At 44.5% G+C, this 11,511-nt stretch overlaps 1 pseudogene; it reads right to left on the bottom strand.

The window, feature by feature from the left end:
• Positions 1-3,664: 3,664 nt before the first annotated feature.
• LOC126417224 (5S ribosomal RNA) lies at positions 3,665-3,782 on the bottom strand (annotated as a pseudogene).
• Positions 3,783-11,511: the final 7,729 nt, after the last annotated feature.

Below are 11,511 nucleotides of genomic sequence, written 5' to 3'. Positions count from 1 at the left end.
ATCTTATGTATAATACTTCCGTTTTAGATACTTGAAAATGGTTTAAGGCCGAAATTGTATAGTCTTTCATGAAATAGAGAGAATGGCAGCTGAAGGAATCATGAAATCATTCAAAAAGCGTATAAGCTTGTTAAGTGCTCTTCTCTGGAAGATATTGTTGTCAAAAATCTTCTCCGTCAGGCGACTAGATTGCCTACTGGCTATGCTCTCTCGAAGGTCCACCCAAAACTGTTTCACCAACATACAAGTCGGTGAAGTACTTGGACGATTTCCTCACTCCGAACAGATATCACTGTGAACGACTTATTAAGAACTCATTGGATTTTCTTAGTCGAATTAATCGTCTTCGACTTCGTGAGAGTGACATTGTGCTACGTTTTGTTATGGTGGTGGTTTTCACCAATGTGCCTGTAGGAGATTCTGCGGATCTAGTATGTATCTCTTAGAAAGTGAATTTCTGAGCTATTTTGTCACACTCTTACCTCATTTTATTTTCTGTGCAACCGGCAGTACTATGATCAGACGGACGACGTTGAGATGGGGAGCCCATTAGCTCCAGCTGTTTCGAACCACTTTATGGAGAATTTCGAGAATATTGCCTTCGACAAGGTAGTATTAAAGTCTAGTTGTTTCTTCCGATTCGTTAACGACACGTTAGTCATTTGGCCCCACGAAGAGAGAAAACTTGACGAGTGCTTGGAATGTCTCAACACCATTAACAGAAACATCCACTTCACTATGGAAGTAGAAAAAGGCGATGCATCTTTGTCCGTTGCAAACGAAATGGATGCCTTGGCTATAGAGTCTAAAGAAACCCTTCGCACATCGATCTTTATTTATATAGCAAGAGCCATCATTAACCGGCACAGAAGCACACTGTGATAGAAACACTGGTACATCGAGAAAGAACGATATCAGACGTCATTAACGTGCCCCATGAGGGGAGCCACCGATGCAAGGGCTTCAGCAAATGGCCGCGCGGGGTAGACGCATGGTCCGAGGCGCCTTTGGACGGTTCGCGGGGCTCCCCCTGTCGGAGGTTCGAGTCCTCACCTGGGCATGGGTGTATGTGTGCTGTCCTCAGCGGAAGTTAGTTTAAGATTAAGTAGCGTGTAGGCCTAGGGACGGATGACCTCAGCAGTTTGGTCACATAGGAACTTCCACATATTTCCAAAATTTTCTTCAGCAAATGAAGTGTTCTCATAAGTGAGTCATAATAAGACCACCGACCCGGGGCAGGAAAATTGCCGTTCTGTGGCTTCGAGTCGTGCAAGACAAACCTCCTACAAAAGCCCGGTGTTTACTGAGACCGGTTCAAGATGCAGCACATTTGGGGCCTACAACATACGTTGCGAGGGTGGCCAGTCTTACGTCGGATAGTCAGTGAACACTGTAAAACAACGCTAGAAGGAGCATGAGACGTCTTATCGCCTACGCTACCCTAAAAGTTCGTTTTAGCTGACAAGGGGAGGCCGCCAATTGTGAAATTCAGATTCGATTCATACTGCGCATAATAAAAGCTCATGGCCAGAGGTGTAATGTGGCAAAGCACCAAGATGCACTTCTCAGCCGTTGTCGAGAAAATCGACAGTTAAAAGAAACCGTTGCGGTGAAATTCTCTCTACGATTAGGAATCTTCTACAGCGTGGTGGTGCAGTGGTAAGCGCTCGGGTTCGTAATCCGAAGGTCGCCGGATCGAATCTCGCGCCATGCAACTTTTTTTTAGTATTTTTTTTGTAATTCATATATATATATATATATATATATATATATATATATATATATATATATATATAATTCCCTGCAATCAGTTGCAACAATTATGCATCATTATGTTTTCCGCAAACAAAGTTGTATTTCACAAATGTTATTAATTGTCTTCTTAATGTTAAACACGTATAGTTAACGGAAGACGTAGAAACGAATACGTATAGCGTAAGTCAAACGTTCGAATTAGAATAGAGACCCCACGAACACAAACTTGCTGTGGCAGGTATGAAATATAAACTCCGTTACTCGCTCGTTACACTTGAAGGACAGATGTTGAATGGGCCGAAACGAGCCACCGCATAACAGCGTAGTTGCCTGCTAACTTCGAAAGAAGGTAGATGCGGTCTCTAGCGCAACTTATAACATCGTCGAAAATCAGTTGAATTACAAAAAAAAAAAAAATAATAAAAAAAAAATTGCTTGGCGCGAGATTCAATCCGGCGACCTTCGGATTACGAACTCCAGCGCTTACCGCTGCGCCACGACGCTGTAGAAAATCGTTAATCGTAGAGAGTATTTCACCGCAACGGTTTCTTTTAACTGTCGATTTTCTCGACAACGGCTGAGAAGTGCATCTTGGTGCTTTGCCACATTACACCTCTGGCCATGAGCTTTTATTATGCGCAGTATGAATCGAATCTGAATTTCACAATTGGCGGCCTCCCCTTGTGAGAGTGATCTAGAAAATGGTGGCCGAATCAAATTTGACGAAACCTCTGTGGTAGCTCGCACTGAGACTGTGTAATTAGAGAACTCATCTAAAAAAATCTTCGATAACACCCGTAATAGAGAAGGCGGCCTTCAGTTCACCGCGGTGTGGGAACCAGCGATCGCGTGATAGAAGAGGGCGCACGGAGTCGACATATGGCGAGGCCGTGAGCACCAGTGACGTCACAGCCAGCAGCATGAGTATCTATGGGCCTACCATCAGCAGTCATTCCACTTGAAAATGGTCTACGAGTGCTTGGTCGAAAGCTCATGGCATTTTAACGACTTGACGCGGCTGGAAGCTTTGTTCAATGTTACCGCCGCGAGTACTCCGCATTCTGACGACAACAAAGGACGGTTCATCCTACGGAAGAAGTGGTAGGATTCACTGGCTCGGGCCTTCCTGTGGGGCATACTAGCAGTCTGCCCGCAGGTGGCACCTGCAGCCAGTACTAAGGCTGACCAGAGCCCCCTGGTCTGGAAAGAGCTGCAGCAGCGTGTGTGGGTTCCCGGCTATCGAATGTCAAGGGCAGGGTCGCTCGCGATGCCAACTGCAGCTTGTAGTTGCAGTTCCCCGTTCACCCAGAGCCTGTTCAGTCTTCGTGACCTCGACTACGTCAGATTCCCGCCATATAGTATTCCCATACCGAGCGAGGTGTCGCAGTGGTTAGCACAGTCGAGATGACAGGCATCTTATCCGCATGGCTCTACGTTCGGGAGTACGACGGTTCAAACCCGCACCCGGCCATCTAGATTTAGGTTGTCAGTGACTTCCGTAAATCACTCCAAGCAAATGCTGGGGTGCTTCCTTTGAAACGGCATGGCCAATTTCCTTCCCCAACCTTGATACAATCCGAGCTTGTGCTCCAATAACGTCGATGTCGACGGGACCTTAAACCCAATCTTCCTTCCTTCCTTCCTCCTTTTAGTCTGCCCATACTGCCTCTTATGAAATGGAAATGAGTGAACTGGACTAAACTCCTCCCGGACAGGCCATGAAGGCCCAACGGTACTGAACGGCCGCCGTGTCATCCTCAGCTCATAGGCGTCACTGGATGAGGATACAGAGGGGCATGTGGTCAGCTCACCGCTCTCCCGGCCGTATGTCAGTTTGCGAGACCGGAGGCGCTACTTCTCAATCAAGTATTTCCTCAGTTTGCCTCCCAAGGGCTGAGTGCATCACGCTTGCCAACAGCGCTCGGCAAACCGGATGGTCACCCATCCAAATGCTAGCCCAGGCCGACAGTGCGTAACTACGGTGTTCTGACGGGAACCGGTGTTACCACTGCGGCAAGGCCGTTGGCAAAAATGAATGAAGCCATCTTCAAATAGCAACACCAAAGCAACGGCGCCCAAATACAACTATCCACTGCAAACCGACTGACTGGTAGCACTTTATTTGCATATTCCTCGCTATTTGAAACAATCGCTGTATTCACCAGATATTATAATAAAAGCATCAGTTTAAAAGTAACATTATTATCATTCCACTGTGCATCTACTTATTTTGCAAACTACCTGTACCATTCTTACTTTCCCTTTTTCCTGTTGAAGGTGACGACAGCACTCGGGAAGAAGGAAACATTTTTTATAAGACTCCGTGTGAGTCTATCCCCAAGCCCTTTTGCGCGGTGCGCGAAGGAGGAAACGATATACTGGTTGACTCCTCTAGGGACACAAGCTCTCCGAATTTTAACACAACAACACATCGCGCTTCACAACGCCCCTATTGTAACGTCTGTCACCGAAACCGAGTGTAGGGCCTACTTGATGCTTTCGCTCTTACTAAACGAAAGTGTGACGAAGCACGTTGCGCTTCTTTGGATCTTCATCATTTCCTCGTCAAATCCTGTATACAAAGCGTTCGAGAAGACAAAGCAATAGTGAAGTGTCGCTCGAATGAGGATTTTTTAGCAACCTCCTTCTGGGTGGATAGACTTCGCGACGATTCTTCTAACCCATCTCATTCCTTAGATATGTTTTATATGTCATTTCCACTTTGAATCTATCTGCATACACACTGACAGATATTAGTGGGTTTGACTGCTTCCAGTATTTGCTGGGCAATTGTGTACCCATGCAATAATGGAGCTTCACGCCTTTTTTTCCGAACTACGCTACAGTTGTTTATGTTGAGGACAAAGTGCCAACACCTGCACCAATCCTCACTCCTCCGTAGGCCTTTCTTCATTTCGCTACAATTGTCTACAGTTCGACTTTTTTTATATACACTACTGGCCATTAAAATTGCTACACCTAGAAGAAATGCACATGATAAACAGGTATTCATTGGACAAATATATTATACTAGAACTGACATGTGATTACATTTTCGGGTTCATAGATCCTGAGAAATCAGTACCCAGAACAACCACCTCTGGCCGTAATAAAGGCCTTGATACGCCTGGGCATTGAGTCAAACAGAGCATCGATGGCGTGTACAGGTACAGTTGCCCATGCAGCTTCAACACGATCACAGTTCATCAAGAGTAGTGACTGGCGTATTGTGACGAGCCAGTTGCTCGGCCACCCTTGACCAGAAGTTTTTAATTGGTGAGAGATCTGGAGAATGTGCCGGCCAGGGCAGCAGTCGAACATTTTCTGTACCCAGAAAGGCCCGTACAGGACCTGAAACATGCGGTCGTGCATTATCCTGCTGAAATGTAGGGTTTCATAGGGATCGAATGAAGGGTATTGACACATCTGAAATGTAACGTCCACTGGTCAAGTGCCGTCAATGCGGACAAGAGGTTGGTTGGTTGGTTGGTTTGGGGAAGGAGACCAGACAGCGTGGTCATCGGTCTCATCGGATTAGGAAAGGATGGGGAAGGAAGTCGGCCGTGCCCTTTCAGAGGAACCATCCCGGCATTTGCCTGGAGTGATTTAGGGAAATCACGGAAAACCTAAATCAGGATGGCCGGACGCGGGATTGAACCGTCGTCCTCCCGAATGCGAGTCCAGTGTCTAACCACTGCGCCACCTCGCTCGGTTCCGGACAAGAGGTGACCGAGACGTGTAACCAATGGCACCCCATACCGTCACGCCGGGTGATACGCCAGTATGGCGATGACGAATACACGCTTCCAATGTGCGTTCACTGCGATGTCGCCGAACACGGATGCGAGATGCGACCATCATGATGCTGTAAACAGAACCTGGATTCATCCGAAAAAGTGAAGTTTTGCTATTCGTGCACCCGGGTTCGTCGTTGAGTGCACCATCGCAGGCGCTCCTGTCTGTGAAGCAGCGTCAAGGGTAACCGCAGCCATGGTCTCTGAGCTGATAGTCCATGCTGCTGAAAACGTCGTCGAAGTGTTCGTGCAGATGGTTGTCTTGCAAACGTCGCCATCTGTTGACTCAGGGATCGAGACGTGGCTGCACGATCCGTTACAGCCATGCGGATAAGATGCCTGTCATCTCGACTGTACCGTCGGTAAGTCTTAATTCTTGAGCCAGCTTCGCAGAATTATAATCCAATCTTCAGCCGGCATTGTGAAATCTGTAGCTCACTTAAAGTGCATCTGAGAAAACCCGTTATGAGATCTTGGCTTCAAAGCGATCATACCTAGCACAAGGCACACGGGGAAGGAAGGAAGAAAGATTACTGTCAACGACTTCATTATAGACTATGCATAAGCTCCGATTGGAAAAAGAGGAGGAAAGAAATGGACTGTGCCTTTCAAAGGAAACACATCACCATCCGTGTAAGTGATTTAGGGAAATACCGGTAAACTTAGTCTGGATGGCCAGGAAGGTTGTACATAGACAAATTTGTATAAAAATGCTATATAACGTATCCAATATTTATTGTTTACAGAGATACAGCTTGTTACAGAGATAAGTTTTCATTTCACGTGTTGTCACTCCAGTTTCTATGGATTTATTTATCAATTAGAATTTTTGTTTTGGAGTTTAAATTGTGAAGTCGCGCTTGAGTTTACATGACTGAACTTTTTAACTTTGTTGTAATTACGCTTTATTGGCACGTTGTACTACATTGCTTAAGCATTCCGCACGTATTTACAAATTCTGAATACAACGCTATGATCTTTGTGTATGGATTTTGTAATGGAAAATGCATATTTTCACTAAACTGCGTCAGTCTGATGCAGTGCGCAACAGTTATATCTCATCTGAAACGTGGAAGTGAACAGAGTGCAGAAGGAATAAAAGTTATTCAGTTGGTAGAACGTTGTCCTTCAACAAGGACTCGTAGTATTTCTACAAATATAAGGTTTCCACATACAAGAATATGACAGCCATTAAGTATGAACGGCACCTATCCTTACAAAAAAAAATTGTTCAAATGGCTCTGAGCACTATGGGACTTAACAGCTGTGGTCATCAGTCCCCTAGAACTTAGAACTACTTAAACTTAACTAACCTAAGGACATCACACACATCCATGCCCGAGGCAGGATTCGAACCTGCGACCGTAGCAGTAGCGCGGTTCCGGACTGAGGACCTAGAACCGCTCGGCCACTACGGCCGGCTCCTATCCTTACAGTTTACACCTTCGATGTAGGGTGAAGGTAGACGATGGGTATTTTGTCGTTGCCTATTTGAATATCGTCAAGTAGTCCCATTAACAGTTTTCCGATGAAGCCACTCTTGCCTGTGATTGTATCAGTTACAATGCATTTCTGGAGGTATATTTTCAAAAAGAAATTCTCTGTAAAAGTGTGAAATGGAATATTAAACAGTCAGTTAATTCCGACTGTTGTGTTAGTCCACCGTCTTACAAGATCCTGTTATCTAGACTCTTCAAAATGAACTTCCAACAGTACTGAAAGAGGTTCCCTTGGCTACAACGATGGGTGTGTTGTTCCGGTCCGACGGAGCCCCTGCGTATTGCAGTTGTAATGCGACAAATCATCTAAATATTATATCACCTGCAAGACGGATAGGCATAAATGTTTCGTTTCCACCACAGTTCCAGTCCTTTAACACTTCAGACTTTCACTTGTGGGAATGGTTGAATGGCGAAGTCTACATAGACTAAGTAGACGCAAGAGTTAACGGATTAGTAATAATGCTGTCCCCATAAACGAACTGCAGATCGTCCATTGTTAAGAGTATTTTAAAGCACATTGAAGTCGTAGTTGGAATTCATGAAAAGGAACTTATTCAATTGCCTTTGCTTAACACTTTCTGTGAATTTTTATTTTTATTTTATTTTTTTCTAACAGCTATATATTTGTAACCGATAAATGTTGGTCACTTATTATACGGTACGTTTTATTAGAATTAATATATAGCAGCTACCCAGCCCGGCTTTGCTTCGACAACATTATCTACAGCCGAACGACTTGTCTGGCATACTGGAAATTCGTCTCTTTGCTAGTAAAAGCCATTACCAAAATCCCTGCAATAGTTCCTGGGATTAGCCTTCAGAAAGGTAACAGCGGGAGGGGATTTTAATTTGTAATATGCACAGATCAAAAAGAATGGGTAAATTCTAATAAAAATAATTTCTTATTGGCTTAATTTCCTGGTGCAAGTCTTTCAATTGGATGCCACTTCAGTGACTTGAGTGTCCCTAACCTACTCTGGTTATCCAACTGGGGACAATTGTATGCTGTTTACGGCGACTCTCTGCATCACTGAGAGGTGAATGCTAGGTTAAATTGCTTACTAAAAAGTCTGCTGCGCAACAAGGATTCGATCTTGTTGCCTTTCACTTCAAAAGCACGCATTTTATCACTAGAACACAAGGACCAACATAATTACTGCTCTTTCTAGTTACAGACATAGCCACAGATCGATGTCTAGGTACCTGTGGGCAGGTAATCCCTTCAGCTGTGAGTCGCTACAATTTTGGTCTAGCACATGCTTGCAGGCATGTGGAAGTTGAGGAGTGTCGAAGGAATTGCCTGCCCTAGGGCAAATATGAATCTATCAAAAGTTGTCTCTGTAGAGGAACATTCTTGAAGTTCGCAACGAAGGTGGGCGACTGATCTGGACGTACAGGGACCCTTTGCCGTCTTATGCATGTGTCAATGTCACAGCCGCTCGCCCCATTATCACGCCACAGGAGGGGGAGTTACGAAGACTGAAAAAGCGTACACTCTTTGCTGCTTTGGATCACGCTCAAATTTCGTCGGATGGTTTTGAACGGGCCCTTGTGGTTTCACCCTGCATACAGAGTAAAAATTATGGCGGTGCTACACTCCAAAGCGTCAGATCGTGTTCATTGCACATGCAGCTACATGTTGTTAAAAAAGGGACAAATCGTTCGTGTGTGTTGACAAAGATTTTCCTTAAGGTCGTTCTGTTGCACATCTCACTGCAAACTTGCGTTTTAGACCGCGAAATGTATGCAAATGAACGCCGCAAGGGATGGGGTGGTTTCATTGACTCCCTCAACGCCATTTCATGAGGCCCTTTCGTCTCTATTCTGAGCAGCTGTGTGTCTGAAATGTTTCCTCAGTCACCTATGATTTCAACACTGGACATCGCGGTTCTGACCACCATCGAGGAGGTCAAGGGAGTGAGTGAGATATGGGTTAAGAGAATTATAATGGCTTTCCCATAGTGTGACACAAACACCTTGGTGTTGGGCAGAATTGTGATCAAATTTGGTGTCAAGGTGACACCATTAAACGACCTTAAGCCTCAAATGAACTGACCTCTGGCCTTTTTTTTTTTTTTTTTGTCCTGTATCGACAGCCTGCTCTCTGAGTCGTCACTGAGCACCACGCTCTTACAGAGGACGGTGGTAGCGACCTTTGAGTCAAATTTCAATCTCCTGCAGCGCAATGGGAGAAAAAGATGGATGATTTTAAAAAAGTGACCATTTAATTATTTAGTGCAGTGTATTTGCTGCAGGCTATATTACGGTATGTATGCTACATTTCTGCTCACGAATGGTGCGTCGGAAAAATTACTATTGGTAAATCTCCCTATGACATTTAATTTTCCTAATTTTCTTGTCATGATCATTTCTCAAGAGATATGGGTGAAAATAATATGTTGTCTAACTCTTCTTGGACCGTAAGTTCTCGATATTTGAACAGGAAACCTCTCCGTGACGCACAATGCCTTCCTTATACCGCCGGCTACCTGAGTTCAACAAGCATGTCCGTAACATACTCCCGCCGAATGAACGATCCCGTGATGAAACGCGCTGCTCGTCATTGGATCTATAAATTCAGCTGGGTAATGATCCCAGACTGTTAAAAAATATTTAAGAATTGATTGGACCTCTGACTTGTGACCCGCTTCTCTCGTGGATGAATTTCATTTCCGTAAGATTCTCCCAGTAATCTCAGTCTGCATCTACATTACCTGCAGTTTTTTTATGTCGGTTTTCCACTGCAGTTCGCTCCGCATGGGTGCTCCAAGGAAATTTATGGTAGTTACTATTTCCGTAACTTGTCGCCAATAGTGTAATCGAATGACAGTGGATCTCTCCACCTCTTCACGTGACATACGTTAGTGCGCTGATTGCATACAACGCACTGAAGCGCCGAAGAAACTGATACAGACATGCGTATTGAAATACAGAGGTATGTAAACAGGCAGAATAAGGCGCTGCGGTCGGCAAGGCCCATATGAGACAACAAGTGGCTGGCGCAGTTCTTAGACCGATTACTGCTGCTACAGTGACAAATTATCAACATTTAAGTGAGTTTGATTCAAATGGTTCAAATGGATCTGAGCACTATGGGACTTAACTTCTGAGGTCATCAGTTCCCTAGAACTTAGACCTACTTAAACCTAACTAATCTAAGGACATCACACACACCCATGCCCGAGGCAGGACTCGAACCTGCGACCGTAGCGGTCGCGCGGTTCCAGACTGTAGCGCCTAGAACCGTTAGTCCACACTGGCCGGCTGTGAGTTTGATCGTCGTGTTATAGTCGGCGTGCGAGCGGTGGGACACAGCATGTGCGAGGTAGCGATGATATTCCCGTACGATTATTTCACGACTGTACCTTGAGTATCATGTATCCGGTAAAACATCAAATCTCCGACGGCGGTTCCGCCGGAAAAAGATCCCACAAGAACGGGTCCATCGACGACTGAAGAGAATCGTTCAACTGAAGCGCAACCATTCCACCAATTGCTGCAGATTTCAATGCTGGGCCATGAACAGGTGTCAGCGTGCGAACCATTCAGCGGAACATCATCGATATGGGCTTTCGGAGCTGAAGGCCCACTCGTGTACCCTTGACGACTGCACTACACAAAGCTTTGGCCCTTCAACACCGACATTGGACTGTTGATGACTGGAAACATGTTGCCTAGTCGAACGAGTTGTAACCTCCCCCTCACTTATCGACCTTAATGACAGTGAAAAATTAAACCGCGTGTACCTAATGGAAATTTGGGAAAAGCAATCGTCACCGAAGTTAATCTGTCGGTAAAGAGGGAGGAAAGGGTTACATCTAAATGAAAGGAAAAATGCAAATGAAACTGGTGGAAATTAATTTTGAAAAGGGGTAAAGTTAATGAAGAAAGTAAATGTGCGGCCGTTACGTTAACAATTAACTAGCGGTAATTAGATATTTGAGATTTGGGGGAAATTACGGTCGCCAGTCCTAAGGACAATTACTATAGTAACTGAAAAAGAAAGGTAATTACACATATAATTTGCACTAGAAGCGTGGCATCTGAAGGTTGACACGTGTAGTGTGAAAACTGAAAGTTTGTCAGAAGTAATAAATTACGCTACACTTAATTTAGCAAAAGAATTAATGAAACCGGAAAATCGAAAGTTAATTTAGTGACTGAAGTTAATAGTGAGCTTTCTTTCTGAAGCACATCGAAATACAGTTAGTCTTGGACTACCTCAACAATCCTTTCTAAAGCTACTTGAATCTACGCAATTTAGAAAGAAGAGATTTAACTTTGAACTTGAATTAAACGATTCCGAACAATTAACAATAGTAAAATTTAGTACGTACCAAGCTGAGCTGCAGTCACAGGTAAGCTAAAATATGGTAACAAAACTCGCACTCTTAATTTGTGCTTGCGTAATCTAAATACTTAAACTGAACTTTGAAATTAAAGCAGTGAAATGCAATAAT

The sequence above is a fragment of the Schistocerca serialis genome, chromosome 8, assembly GCF_023864345.2.
Source record: "Schistocerca serialis cubense isolate TAMUIC-IGC-003099 chromosome 8, iqSchSeri2.2, whole genome shotgun sequence".
NCBI lineage: Eukaryota > Metazoa > Arthropoda > Insecta > Orthoptera > Acrididae > Schistocerca > Schistocerca serialis.
Note: the sequence above shows the minus strand (reverse complement) of the source record. Positions and strands in the feature narration are given on the sequence as shown.